Below are 13,998 nucleotides of genomic sequence, written 5' to 3' on the forward strand. Positions count from 1 at the left end.
TGGATGCTTCAACCCTGTCGCCTGTTCATTCTTTTGAATTTCTCTGAATCAGACTTTATATTTAGACCTGCCATTTACTTGCCTTATTTATGCAGATGAACAACCATACTTCCAATTTACTTAACACCAGGAAGATCCCTCTTTGGCCAGGCAAGGCTGAGGGTGGGAGAAGAGGGAAGGGAATATAGGAAAAAAAAAAAAACCCAGGAACAAAATTTCTTCCATTTCTGCAATTTTGCTTGTCTTCCACAAAGAAAACTTCTGTGGATTACTTATCTCCCATTTGAGTTTTTTTTTTTTTTAAGAGAATTTCTGATTAAAATTGACCTGCCATTAACCAGCGGTCTGATCTTAAATCTTAAATAAGCTTAAATAACTCAAGTCTGAGTTTCTTGATTTCAAATCCTATCATTCCATCATCTATCTACATCGCTGTGCTCCCAGAATTTAAGTAGCTATGTGTCCATCCATAAGCCACTCAACCTTTTTAAACATCAGTTTGCTCATCTCTAAAAGGGGAGTAATGTTGTGACCAGCACAAGGCAAATGGGCTAGTGTCGGTCTTGATTTATCTTGGGAAAAAGGGAATATCCCATTTATGAAAGTCTCTAGGTTCCTGGGAGTTCTCTACAGAGTAATATCATTTACCTTACTTCCCCCCCCCCCCCCCCCCCAATAGGTGTTGCACTTCTGATAAAATGCAAACTCCTCTTTAGGACATTTAAAGAACTTCACAGTCTAGCTGCAGCCTATCTTTTGACATCATTATACATGATGTCCCTTTACAAACTCTGTGCTCTAGCCATCCAGGCCTTCCTGCTGATCCTCACAAATGATATATCATCTCTCATCTCCATGCCTTTGTACAGGTTGTTTCCCAGTGACCAGAATGCCATCCCTGTCTCCCAGTTTCTAGCTCCTTTCATGGCTCAGCTCAATCATTTCCTTTAGAAGCCTTTCTGGATGTTCACAGTTGTTAGCAATCCCTCTCGCCCGCAAAATAAGTGTTCATTTTGTATATTTATAGCTTAAATCCCACCTCAGACTCTTATTACCTGTGTGACCCTGGGCAAATCTCTTAGCCTATATCATTCCGCTTTTCTCATCTCTAAAATGGGGATAATAAAAGTCCCTCCTTCTCAGGGTTATTGTGAAGATCAAATGAGACAATAATTTTAAGTGCTTAATACAGCATGGCTTTGTTAGCTATTATGGCCATCAACACTGTTATTATATCCCGAATGAACTGGTAACATATTGCACCTAATTAGATTGTAAACTCCTCGAGGACCGCTGCCCTCTCACTCTCTCCTCCCGGAAACCTCCCGCACGGTGGGTGCTTAAGAGATGCTCATAGGACGTTGACTGATTGACTGAAGAGAGAAAGCCTATAAAGACGAAAACAGACGCCTCTGATTAGCTGGAAAGCCAGGAAATAGAGGTCGGGAAGTTCTTGGCTGAGCCAGTTGTTGGAGCTTTGGGAAGATCTTTCGGGCCTCTTTTGAGCCAAAGGACAATAGACTTCGAACCCGGCCCGGCATCGCAGGCTCTAACCCGGAGAGCGAGGAGGGCCCGTTGTCTGCGGGAAGCGCTGGGAGCCACGCTCGGGAAACCCATTAGCCAAATAATAGGTTTTGATCCCACTGTTTTGAAAAGGTACCCTGCATTTAGCTGCCTTTCCTTGGGGGTGGGGAGGGAGGAGGGGGGGGGGGGGGGGGGGGGAGAGAAGATCCAATTACAGCTCTCCAGGCCGGAGGCTGGCAGGACTCGGGCAGAATGTTGGGGGGCGGGGGCGGGCAGGGGGAGGCGAGGCGTGCCCAGAGCAGCCGCGGCGGCAGCGGTGGCAGCAGCAGCTACTTGGGAGGCTGGGAGGCGCCTTTAACCCGAGCTGACATGATGGCTAATATCAGAGCTGCTTGTTTGCAGTGCTCTCCCCGGCTTGTTTTGTTCATTGTTTATTGTGGAGTCTGGGCTCTCTCCCTCTCTCCCTCTCTCCCCTCCCTCACTCTGCTCTCCTCACCCCCCCTCTCGTTCCCCCCAAGAAGACAGTCTGTGGAGACGGATGACTCATGAATAAACAAACATTGCGGGGGGGGGGGGAGCTGTCAGTCGCAGGCCGACTTCCTGCCCTCCCTCTGAGTGAGGCATCGAAACGCCCCGGCTTGTACACAGTGCCATCCGAATGGCCGCGCTCTGGGCCCCCTGACCTTGACTTTCCCCTGCTATCCCGGGGCAGGCGGGAGATTCTCAGCCTGCCCATGCTCTCCGTCCTGGGCTGCTGCCATCTCGGCTGGCAGGGAAGAAGCCCGGGGGTGCCCCGGGCTGCATGTCACAGCTCCTGCTTCTCTCCTTCCCCAAAAGCATCCCCTTTCCCAGTCGATTTATCTGCCCTCAGGGCCACCGGTTGGAAAGCATCCTCATCCGAGTTGTGCGTTGTGTGTTTCATTGTACTCATATACATACTTGGTTTAGGAGCATGCTGTATGGGGTGCACACATGCGTCTGTGTGATGTGGGGGAGCTGTCTGTAAAACATGGGGTGCTTGGCTATACATGCTGTGTGTGTACAATAAGTGTGTGGTTGTGTGGGACGAGTGTGTAGGATGTGCAGAGTATTTATGTATAGAAGCACAATATATATAAGAATGAGGAGTGATTTGTGTGCAGTGTTTGCAGTATGGGGTGCACATATGCATCTGTGTGATGTGGGGGAGCTGTCTGTAAAACATGGGGTGCTTGGCTATACATGCTGTGTGTGTACAATAAGTGTGTGGTTGTGTGGGATGAGTGTGTAGGATGTGCAGAGTATTTATGTATAGAAGCACAATATGTATAAGAATGTGAAGTGATTTGTGTGCGGTGTTTGCAGAATGTAATTGGGATAAGTAGAGGAGAAGGTTTGTAAATGAATGTGGGGGTGTGTAGTGTGTACATGTGCTGACAGACGCATGTGTTCTACATCATGTTCGTGTGTCAGGTGTTTGTAAATGCGATCCATGTTGTATGCTTTATCCACACATGCAGGGCCCATGCATAATATTTGTGTCCATGCTCTGTGTCGTTTCTGATCCTAGCAGAGAACTCTTGGTACAAGAGGGACGTCTCCTCTGCTTAGTTTGTGTTCGGTGGGATCTATTTGTGGGCACCAAGGAAGCCATGATTCATCACGGAGGTCTGGGTGGGATGGGTCACTTGCAGCCAGAGGACTCAGGTCCATCCCTGAGCCACAGGAACAGTGGTCAGAAGCCATCATTTGGAGTCACGTGGCCCCAAAGTGGCTTCCTGGGTTAACCGGGGGGCTAGCAGAGGACAATTGTCCTTGCCAAGGCCAGATGGGAGCCTGGGAGAATGATCAGGGATGGGGTTTAAAGACCTAGCTCCTCACTTCCTGGAAGAAAAGAGCACAACTTTCTGTTGTAAACTTAAACTTCCCAAAGTCTTAATTTGCATGCCTAGGATTGAACTGCACTTTTTCTGTGCTGAGCACTAATCGCAGTGGTAAACAAGCATTTATTTAGTGCTTTTGATGGGCCAGGCATTATGCTAAGCCCTGGAGAATTAAAGAAAGGTACAAACAACCTTGCCCTCAAGGAGCTGACACTTGAATGACAATACCGCACCTATAATGTGCATGCTAGACACACACATGTATACACACTTATGTAGATGCGTGTATGTGCACACATACATGCGATAAATGAAAGGTAATATCAGAGAAAAGGTACTAGCAATGGGAGAGGGTGAGTGGAAAATTCCTACTAGGTCTTCTTCTTTCTCCTCTTCTGTTTCTTCCTCCTTTTCTTCCTCCTCCATAAATCCTGATCCATCACCTGCCTTGTATGAAATTTCTTTTGTCTCTATTCATTTACTGAGACCCACTGTATTCCCAGTCATGAGCGGGGGTCTACTATAATATTCTGATTGTGTGTTATGATGTTTTCTATTTCTGCTAGGTCCACAGGTGGAATACTGCTGGGAGCTATGGGAGATATAAAAACAGGAACTCCTATTTATGTGACACATTCCTCACAGTGATCCTCTAAGGAAGGTAGTAAACATAATTGCGTAACCATTTTTCATATGAGGAAAATGAAGGTTAGGAATTAAATGACTCATTCAGTTCCCTGAAATATAGTGTGGATTGTGGAACAAAGTATGTTTGATTTTTCCATCTAGATTGATTTTCTATTGGGGGGGGGGGCGCAGCTTAGTATGGCAGAGTTTGAAGTCCAAAGACCTGTGTTCAAATTCTGGCTCTGCTGTTTACTAGCTTTATAATTTTGACTGAATCATCTCCCCTTGTCTGCTATCCTCATCTATAGAAGCTCAGCTTGGATCTGTGGAAATAGAAATTGGGTCTCTAAATTGTACACAAGGATCTGGAGTGTGTGTGTGTGTGTGTGTGTGTGTGAGAGAGAGAGAGAGAGAGAGAGAGAGAGAGAGAGAGAGAGAGAGAGAGAGAAAGAGAGAGAGGGACCTATTGATTTAGAAAATCACATATTAACATTACTTATGTTTTATTGTGGGCTGCTAGTGACTCAGTGCATAGAACACCAGGCCTGGAGTCAGAAAAATCTGAGATTGGAACTTACTGTGTGACTTTATGCAAGTCACTTCACCCTATTTGCCTCAGTTTCCTCATCTTCAAATGAACTGGAGAAGGAAATGACAAACCACTGAAGTATCTTTGTCAAGAAAACCCCAATGGAATTATGAAGAGGCAGACATGACTGAAAAATGACTCAACAGCAACAAAATGTTCTATTGTATTTTTATTTCGTTAAATATTTCCTTATTACATTTTAATTAGGTTGGGACACACTGTGTTTTGGTCTTAGGATTAGATGATCCCTAAGGTCACTTCTAGTTTTCCATTCTGACTTTTAAATTTGCCTGCATATTGTCAACTGACAATCTCGAGTTGAATCCTTGGTCTGACTCAGTCTATTTGTCTTTCCCTAAGCTGGTCTGCATCATATGGTTGCTTATTGAAGAAAGTGAAAGTCACTGCTTTCATGAAATCTGGGGGAAAAAAGTAATTATATATGTATGACATAAGTTGTATTGGATACAACTAAGTGCAAGGCACTTTACTAAGAGTGATGGAACTAGGACAGGAGCTACTGGGGCTCTGACCCAGGGTGCTGCATTATAGAGGGCACAGAAAATATTTACAATCCTTCAGCAAAGAAACTGCTTGCGCAGAATTTACCTCTATTTATCAAGCAGAACTAATTCAAAGAGTGACAGCTAGGTTGGGTGAATAAAGCACAGGCCCTGTAGTCAGGAAAACCTGAGTTCAAATTTGACCTCAGACAGTTACTTAGCTGTGTGACTTTGGGCAAGTCACTTAATGCCAATTGCCTCAAAAGTACAAAAAAAAAAAAAAAAAAAAGAATTAGTTCAGACAGAAAGTTAGCAGATAGTCTGCTTCCTTATTATGCAATATCCCAGAATAATCTTCTCCTGCTACTCTTTCCCTTGCTTCCCAGCAGCCTCAATGTTTTTCTTTTAATTGTTGATGATTTTTAAAAATTATTTTCTTTTTTTTGGTTATACATGTATATTGATTTTTTTAAATACATATTTCTTTTTGAATCATGTTGAGAGAAAAAAATCAGATAAAAGAGAAAAACCATGACAGAAAAAAAAAAAACCCAGAAGGAAAAAAATGTGGACATAGCTTATGTTGATTTACATTCAGTCTCTATAGTTCTCTCTCTGGAGGCAGATGGCGTTTTCTATCCAAAGTTTATTAGAATTGCCTTGGATCATTGAACCGCCAAGAAGAACCAAGTCTGACATAAATGATCATCCCATATTCTTGCTGTTATTTTGTACAATGTTTTCCTGGTTCTGCTTGTTTCGCTCAGCATCAGTTCATGTAAATCTTTCCAGGACTTTCTAAAACCAGTTTGTTCATCATTTTTATAGAACAATAACATTCTATTACTTTCATATATCACAGCTTGTTCAGCCATTTCCCATCTGATGGGGATGGGAAATACCACTCATTTTCTATTCTTTGAACTACAAAAGGAGTTGCTACCAGCAGCCTCGATGTTTTCCTGCTTTGGGGGCCCCATGTGGCCCTTGAGAGGCAGACTAATAGTGAATAGAGGGATGACCCAATAATCAGAAAGGACTAGGTCCAAATCCCAATCTTGGCACATCCGGTCTCTGTGACCCAAGCAGATTTTCTCTTTGTAGCCTAGTTACAAGCCATTCTATAGGAGATTTGAAAATGGAAAAGTTAATATGCAATTGCATAGAGAATTTCTGATAATTCATTTCAGGTCTTATTCCAGAGTTGGTAGCCTATCTATTGCTCAGTTCCTGTATCTAGGGAAGAGTATATCCTCCTCTCCTCCTTGGCTGCTTGCATATGCTTGTCTGAGGACCCAAATCTAAGAAATGGTTGCTCTCATCAACTCAGTCTCTGCCTCTGATTGCTACTGCCCTAGATAATTTAAGACTTTAGGTGGTGGCAAAGGATCGGATCAACAGGGTGGGGAGGAGGGGAGAGGGAGAGGGAGAGTGAGGGGAAAGAAAGAGAGAGAGAGAGAGAGCAAGAGAGAGCAAAAGTGAAACACAGAGAGAGCTGGAGAGAGGAGACAGAGATAGAGAGACACAGAAAGAGAAAGAAAGAGAGATAGGGAGACACATACACGGACAGAGATAGAGAGATAGACACATAAAGGTAGAGAGACTGAGAAAGAACAGAGCCAGAGCCAGAGACACACAGAGATTCAGAGACAAAGAAACAGAGAGAGAGAAACACACATACACACACACAGAGACAGACAGACAGACAGAGACAGAGAGAGACACACAAGAGAGACCAAGAGAGAAACAGAGCCAGAGACAGGAAGACACACAGAAAGGTAGAGACAAAGAAACAGAAGCAGAGAAACACATACACAACACACACACACACACACACACACACACACACACACACACACATGCAGAGAGAGGGAGGGAGATGGAGAGGGAAGGAGGGAAAGGGAGAAGGGGAGGAAAAAGGAAGGAAGGAGGGAGGAAGAGAGAGAATTCTTTATTGAAAGCTCCAAACATTGGGAAAATTACGCATCTAGTTTAAAAAAAAAGGATTGTAGAAAGGACTTTTTCTGCTTGGTGCCAGAAAGCAAAATTAGAATCTAAGGGCAGAAAAGGTAGGTAACATTTATAAATTATCATTTATATGGTATTTTAAAGTTTGTGAGGCATTTAACCAAATAATATCTCAATTGATCCTCACAACAGTTCTGTGCTATTATTATCTCCATTTCACAAAGGGGAAACTGAGGCCAGATTTGAATTGACATCTCTCTGACTCCAGATCCAGGCTCTATCTACTGTGTCATTTCATTCAGTGTAAAAGGGAAAAAAAGGTGTCTATTGAATAACGGTGATGAAAAGTGATAGTAACAAAAAAAATCATAATTCTTAAAACTGTTCATAGTTGGAATGGGTTGTCCCAGGGAGCAGTAGGTGACTCCCCATTCCTGGCCTCTGCAAACAGAGCCTGACTGAGTACTATGTTAAGGAAAGAATTCCCATAATGGTATAGGTTAGACTAGTTCAGCTTTGAAGTCCCTCCCAACCCTGAGCTTCTTGGATTTTATTTAGTGTCATAGTAGAGAATAAGCTCTGGGCTAAGATTATAGGATCTATTTTCCTTCTTTTGTGGCTTGAGGACAGGTCAGTCAATTTTTGCGTGCCTTAGTTTCATCGTCATTGATGGGGATAAGCATGTTTGATTTGTCCAGCTCACTTGATTATTGGGAAGTGATGACTTCCATGATGCTTTTCTTACCTATTTTAGCATAACTGATCATTCTATTCTCTAATCCTTTTAATACTTAGTACCTATGCCATATATTTGGTCACTTTGATTATAAAGGTTCTTATTTGCTAATTACTTTCCACAATGAAGATATTAACAAAGCAGTCAACAAGCATTTATTAAGCACTTGCTGTCTAGTACAGGACTTATCCTATACTAATCGCTGGGGATACAGATACAGTAAATAATAACTACTTTTAAAGCACTTACATTCCAATGGGAGAGATGACTTGAACACATATAAGTAATATACAGAATAAATATAAACATAAATAAAAAGTAGTAAAATATAGGGTACCTAGGTGGTACATAGATTTCTGTGGCGGGCCTGAAGTTAAAAAGACTCAGCTTCCTAAGTTCAATTTAGTCTCAGACACTTCCTAGCTGTGTGACTCTGGGTAAGTCACTTAACCCTATTTCCTCAGTTTCCTCATATGTAAAATGAACATCCCAGTGTTTCTGCCAAGAAATCCTGGGGTTACAAAGAGTAGAAGATGATTACAAAATGATAGAAGAGATAGTTTGGAAGGGAGGGTATTAGCTGTTGAGGAGATCACTTAAAGCTTCTGAGAAGTAGTGCATGAATTGCATCTTAAAGGAGAAGTGTTTTGGGAGGCTTAGGAACATCCATTGCAAAGGAGATGAATTTGGGGTGCAAGGAATAGAGATAACAGTTTGGCTGGCTCCCAGAATAATGTCCACCAAGGCTGGGAAGAAAGGTTGGCGTCAGACTGTGTAGGGCTTTAAAAGAATTTATATTTTATCCTAGAGGTGACAGTCATTGGAAAACTCCATCTGGCAGCTATGTGAAAAATGGCCTGGAATGGGGCGAGACCAGAGGAAGGACCATCAGCTGGGAGATCACTTCAATAAAGTGGGCAAGAGATCTGGATTGTCACATGACAAGTATTGTGGAAATCAAATAGCAAGATTTGGCTACTGATTGAATATTGGCGTGACAGAGAATAAGGAGATGATAATAATAGAGAGATCATGAATCTGGGGAAATGGAATAAAGATGATGCCTTTAACAGAAATACAAAAGTTGTAAAAAGGGCTGTTTTGGAAGAAATGTAAACAACAATATTGACTCCTGCCATTGATAAATACATAGATTTTAAGATTTAAAAATAGTGCTTTTCATTATCTACTTCTTTTATTTATGTTATTTCATGCATTGAGCATTGTCTTCTTAATTAGATTGTAAGCTCTTTCTAGCTATAGCCTATATAGCTTTGTATCTCTTGCAGAACTCAGGGCAGTTCTGACAATGTTCTAGGCTATTAATCGAAAAATGTGTTAAGACTTGTAAAATGCTGTACACATGGGGACCATCTTGGCTAGTTGTCAGTCCCTTTTCAGTCTAGCACTGTATGGTTACCTTGGAGTTCCATGCTAAGACATTCCACTCATTCCTGCATGCAAATGGTGATTTTCACCATCAAGAGCTATGTGAGCTGAGAATTATGGGAAGAAACTACCTATGATATTTTGTAGGATCTCTTTTGATTAAAGGACAAACAAATTTTTGGGAATTTAAATGTAGATAACTAGGGTCCTAAAATGTTAAGGGAATATCAAACTATCTAGCATTGGTTTGACCATTAGAAATTTATATTGAGACTCTGAGGTACTTCATTGTTATCCATGAATAAATCTTTTACATCCATTTATCTCTGTCAGGATGCTCATATCATGGAACCCAAACTGAATGGCCAGGTTTTGCTGGAAGCAAAGATATAAAGTTGCTAGGCTTTTGGCTATGCTCTCCTTCCCCTCTCAGAAGTCTGATTCCTACTTAGGGAACTTTCCTGCAAATTTACTCCCGGTTTGGAGTATCCGGTGGCTTCATGTTGTTTCCTCCATGTCTTGGCTTCCAGGTTGGCTCTTGTCCCCTGAGGTAGTGCTACTCATACTACCCACAACCTCTGTCTCACAGAATTGTTATGGGAAAAGTACCTTGCAAACCCTAAAACACAGAGATAAAGTGAACTACTAAGATGAGATCTTCACTGATATCCCCTGAGGCCTCAGTGATTCTCAAAGACAAACTCTTTCAGATCCTATGAAGCAAAAATGGCCTGGCCTAAATAGTATTTCTGTTGGCCAGTGTAGGACCAGTCTAGCAATATTCAAAGAGATTAGTTAACAGGTTAGTCATTGATCATGAAAAAGATTATAGTCTATTATCACATATGATTTATGATAATATGATATGGAAGTGAAAATCAAGAGAGTCAAATTGATTCTATTCTGTAATTGATTTCTTTTTGTTACCATCACCATTTTGTGTAACTATCTAAGTCACATTATTCTGAATTAAGTTTAGAAGTTCCCTTTCCTGCTAATCACTTTTCTATTCTTGTGACAAGGAAATCTGTGATCCTTGAAAGATGCAGGTGGATACAGGGACTTGTTCTGTTATCTCTGCAATTCTGACTGTCCTTGAAGAAAGTTTGGTTTGTTATCAATGTGACATTAACTCGCCGTGGATGTGGATACCACCCATGGATACCATATTTTTCTATGGAGAAGTTTTCTATTAGTGAGCTTTCCGTAGAGACAAGATGGATGGATAATTTGTTGCTAGCCCTGAATTCCAAATTTCTATCTAATCATATTGTCCCCCACATCTAACTTTGTAATCAATCATATTGTTTTCCCATCTATGCAATTTAGATTTGATATAAGAAGTTTTCTTACACAAAGGTAGACACACTAATGAGCTTTCTATGGAGACAAGATGGAAGGAGGGGTTGTTGCTAGCTCTGAATTCCAAATTTCCAGCCAATCATATTGTTGCCTGCATCTATTATACTTCTGACTTGTAATCAATCATATTGTTTTCCCCATCTATATAATGGGCACTTGATAGCAAAGAGAAGTTTCCTTACAATTAACAATATCCAAAAGTGGACTGATTGCTTAGTAGGACCCTCTCCCTCCCTTCAACTCATTTTTATGTGTTATCCTCTCTCATTAGAATATCAGCTTCTTGAGGTCGAAGATGACCCAGCGTTTAAATCTGGAGATTCTGTGATGAATTTTCTTGTTGTTCACAGCAGAGTTAATAGATCTTCTTCTAATAGAGGGGACTGATCTCTGTGTTGGTGTATATACTGAAGAAATCATGAATCCTTTAAAGATTGAAATTAGTGGAAGTAACATTAGGTGAGGAATCTGTTTCATGTTTGCCCTACTCTTGAATCGGTGAAATCCATCACTGAGCATACATTGGTTTTTATTATAATAACTAGAATTTATATAACATTTTAAGGTTTGCAAAATAATTTGTATATATTATATATTTAAATCCTCACAACCAACCTGGTAGGAAGGTGATTTTTATCACTCTTGTTATTTCCATTTTACAAATGAGGAAACTGAGACGGAGAGTACATAGGGCCACATAGGCAGTAAATGTCTAAGGTGGGATTCAAACTCAGGGCTTCCTAACTCTGTCAAATCCCCTTTTCACTGTACCATTGACTATTTAAACTCCAAGGTTTACAGAAAAAGGAGGGGACCCTGAGAGAGGGAACTAGATAATTGAACAAACAAAATAGGAGATGATATAATTAGCACAGTCATCTTCCTCCTCTCAAGGCCTCTTGGAAACCTAGTTTCATTCAATGATCATTTCAAAAGCTCCTTCAGATCTTTCCCTCTACAAACCCTCCATGAACTGACTTCAGTAAAGCTAGGTAGCACAGCAGATAGAGTTCTAGGTCTGAAGTCAGAAAGTCCTGGATTCAAGTCCAGCCTCAAACACTTACTAACTGTGTGACCTGGACAAGCCATTTAACTTCAGTCTACCTCACTTTCTTCATCTGTAATAATAGCATTTACCTCCCAGGGTTGTTATGAGAGTCAGATGAAATAATAAAAATAAAGCCTGGCACATAGTAAGTATCTGGCACATAGTAAGTGCTTTATAAATGCCAGTTTTGTGCATTTTAAAGTATCATAGTCTAATACATAGAGGGCTGGTTTTGGAGTCAGGAAGGCTGAGAATCAATTCCATTTCTGACACTTATTGGCAGTGTGACTTTAGGAAAACCACTTAACATCTCAATGGCAAAGCAACTCTCTAGGATTTTAAATTTAGAGCACACTGGAAATTTTCTACCTAGTCCTGAAGAAATGATAGAGCCTTTAAATCTATCATCTATCTATCTATCTATCATCTAGCTATCCATCTCTTTCTCTTCTCTCTCTTGGCCTCTGTCTGTCTGTTTCTCTTTCCCCCTCTCTGTCTTCTGCCCTCTCTTCCTCTTTCTTTTCCTTTCCTCCTCTTTCTCTTCCTCTCTCTCGCTTTTCTTTCTGTCTATTTCTCTCTCCGTCTTTCTTACTCTTACTCTGTCTCTTTCTTTGTTTCTGTGTCTCTTTGTTTCTGTCTTTCCATCTCTCTTCTTCCTTCTCTTCTCTCTTTCTTCTCACTCATTCTTTCTCCCCATATATTACACACATACACACACAGACATATCTACACACCTATATCTCTATATAGTATGTATACACTGTGGATATTTATGTATACATATATGTGTGTGTTATGTTTTCCTCATATAAATTTTGCTTTTGTCAGTAGAACATCCTGAAAGACAGGCAGTGGCTTTCACTTTTATCTCTGTATCTCCAGTGCCTGGCACAGTATCTAGTCCATTGGAAGAGAGTGAGTGTGGACCTGGACCTACGATTTCAATGGTACAGAAGAGAAAACTGCTCTGTTAAAGTAAGTGCCATCTTTGAGGGGCAGCTAGATGGTGCAGTAGCTAGAGCATCAGCCCTGAAGTCAGAAGGACCTCAATTTAAAACTGGCCTCAGACACTTAACACTTAGTAGCTGTGTAACCCTGGGAAAGTCACAACTCCAATGCCTTGGGGAAAAAAATACTGTCTTTGTATTTTATCTTCAAGAGTTGCTTAGATGGTTTGGCACATAGTAGGCATTTTAAAATGCTTGTTGAAGTGAAATACAATTAATTGGTTTACAAATTAAGTGATCAAAGATCCCTGTATTAGAAATCAAGAAAACTGGGTTTGAATCTTTCTTTTGCCATTATCTAACTATGTGACTAGGCAAATCACAGGCCAGTGTTGGGCTTCCGTCTCTTCCTCTATTAAATGAGGGAGGTTCAACTGGATGACCATGAGATTTCCCATACTCTCTGATTCTTAAGATTTTAAGATGGGAAGGGCCTTAGGGATCATCCAGTCTGACTTGTTTTTCTTTCCCTTTCTTTTTAATTGGTGAGAAAGTTGGAAGTTCAGAGAGGGAAGTGACCACTGTTTCCACTTTATCATTGGAATAGGGGTTCAAAAAACTCCTTATACTAAGTGATTTCCTGGGCAAGACATTTTCCTTTTTGCTCAGGTATTGCTTTGTAGATTAGGTTGTTTGATGCTCTCCAAATTGCGAATTTAAGCTAATTTAATTAACAACTAGTGTGGTCTTGATTGCCATTTGATATGTGGGATTGCAGCCATAACATCTTGGATGATGACCCTGCCTGCCCCCTCGTAACACCTGGCTTGACTGGCACATGTATGTGTATGTACTTATGTGCACACATAAACACACACACACAATGAGCAGAGCCAAAAAATCTCCAGAGCAGCCAAAACTTCATTTTCTGGGGGTGTGGTGGGGAAGGTTTTTGCCCTAACTTATAGAATCGGTGCTGAATCTTCACTTATTTTGGAGAGACAAGGGGAGGAGGGACTGGTGAGCCTTTGCCCCAGCTGGGCCCAGGCCAGTGACTCAAGCTGCACCAGCATTAGCAGCAGGGACTTGTTCCTGTCTGTGTGCCCTTCCCAGTCATGCTAAGACAAGCTTTTCTCCCTGTTCCTCCTCCCCTACCAACCCCCAAACACCCTCCTCACCACACCCGATGACAGACAGACAGGAGCAACAAGATGCTCTTTGTAAGCACAAGAGGGTGCCTACCTGCTGGCCTTCTGAGGGCTGCTTGCTGCTCCCAGGTAGTGGTTTTGTTCTATTTAGTCACTTTATGTTTCCCCTTCAGAACAGCCCTGGTTCTGAGAAGAGGGGAGATGGCACTAATCACTGAGACTTTCATCTTGTGTCCTAGCCATCCTGTCATTCCAAAAATGATCAGGTGTGGGGAGAGAGAGGAAAATGGAAACA

The 13,998-nt window shown here is 41.5% G+C and overlaps 1 long non-coding RNA gene across 1 annotated transcript; it reads left to right on the forward strand.

Annotated features, from left to right (window-relative positions):
• Positions 1–1,302: 1,302 nt before the first annotated feature.
• LOC111718550 lies at positions 1,303–9,797 on the forward strand. The gene is made up of 3 exons (XR_002769076.2): positions 1,303–1,656; positions 3,953–4,047; positions 8,618–9,797. It is a non-coding gene; the product is annotated as an uncharacterized LOC111718550 (long non-coding RNA).
• The last annotated feature ends 4,201 nt before the right edge of the window (positions 9,798–13,998 follow it).

Source organism: Sarcophilus harrisii, chromosome 2, assembly GCF_902635505.1.
Source record: "Sarcophilus harrisii chromosome 2, mSarHar1.11, whole genome shotgun sequence".
Taxonomy (NCBI): Eukaryota; Metazoa; Chordata; class Mammalia; order Dasyuromorphia; family Dasyuridae; genus Sarcophilus; species Sarcophilus harrisii.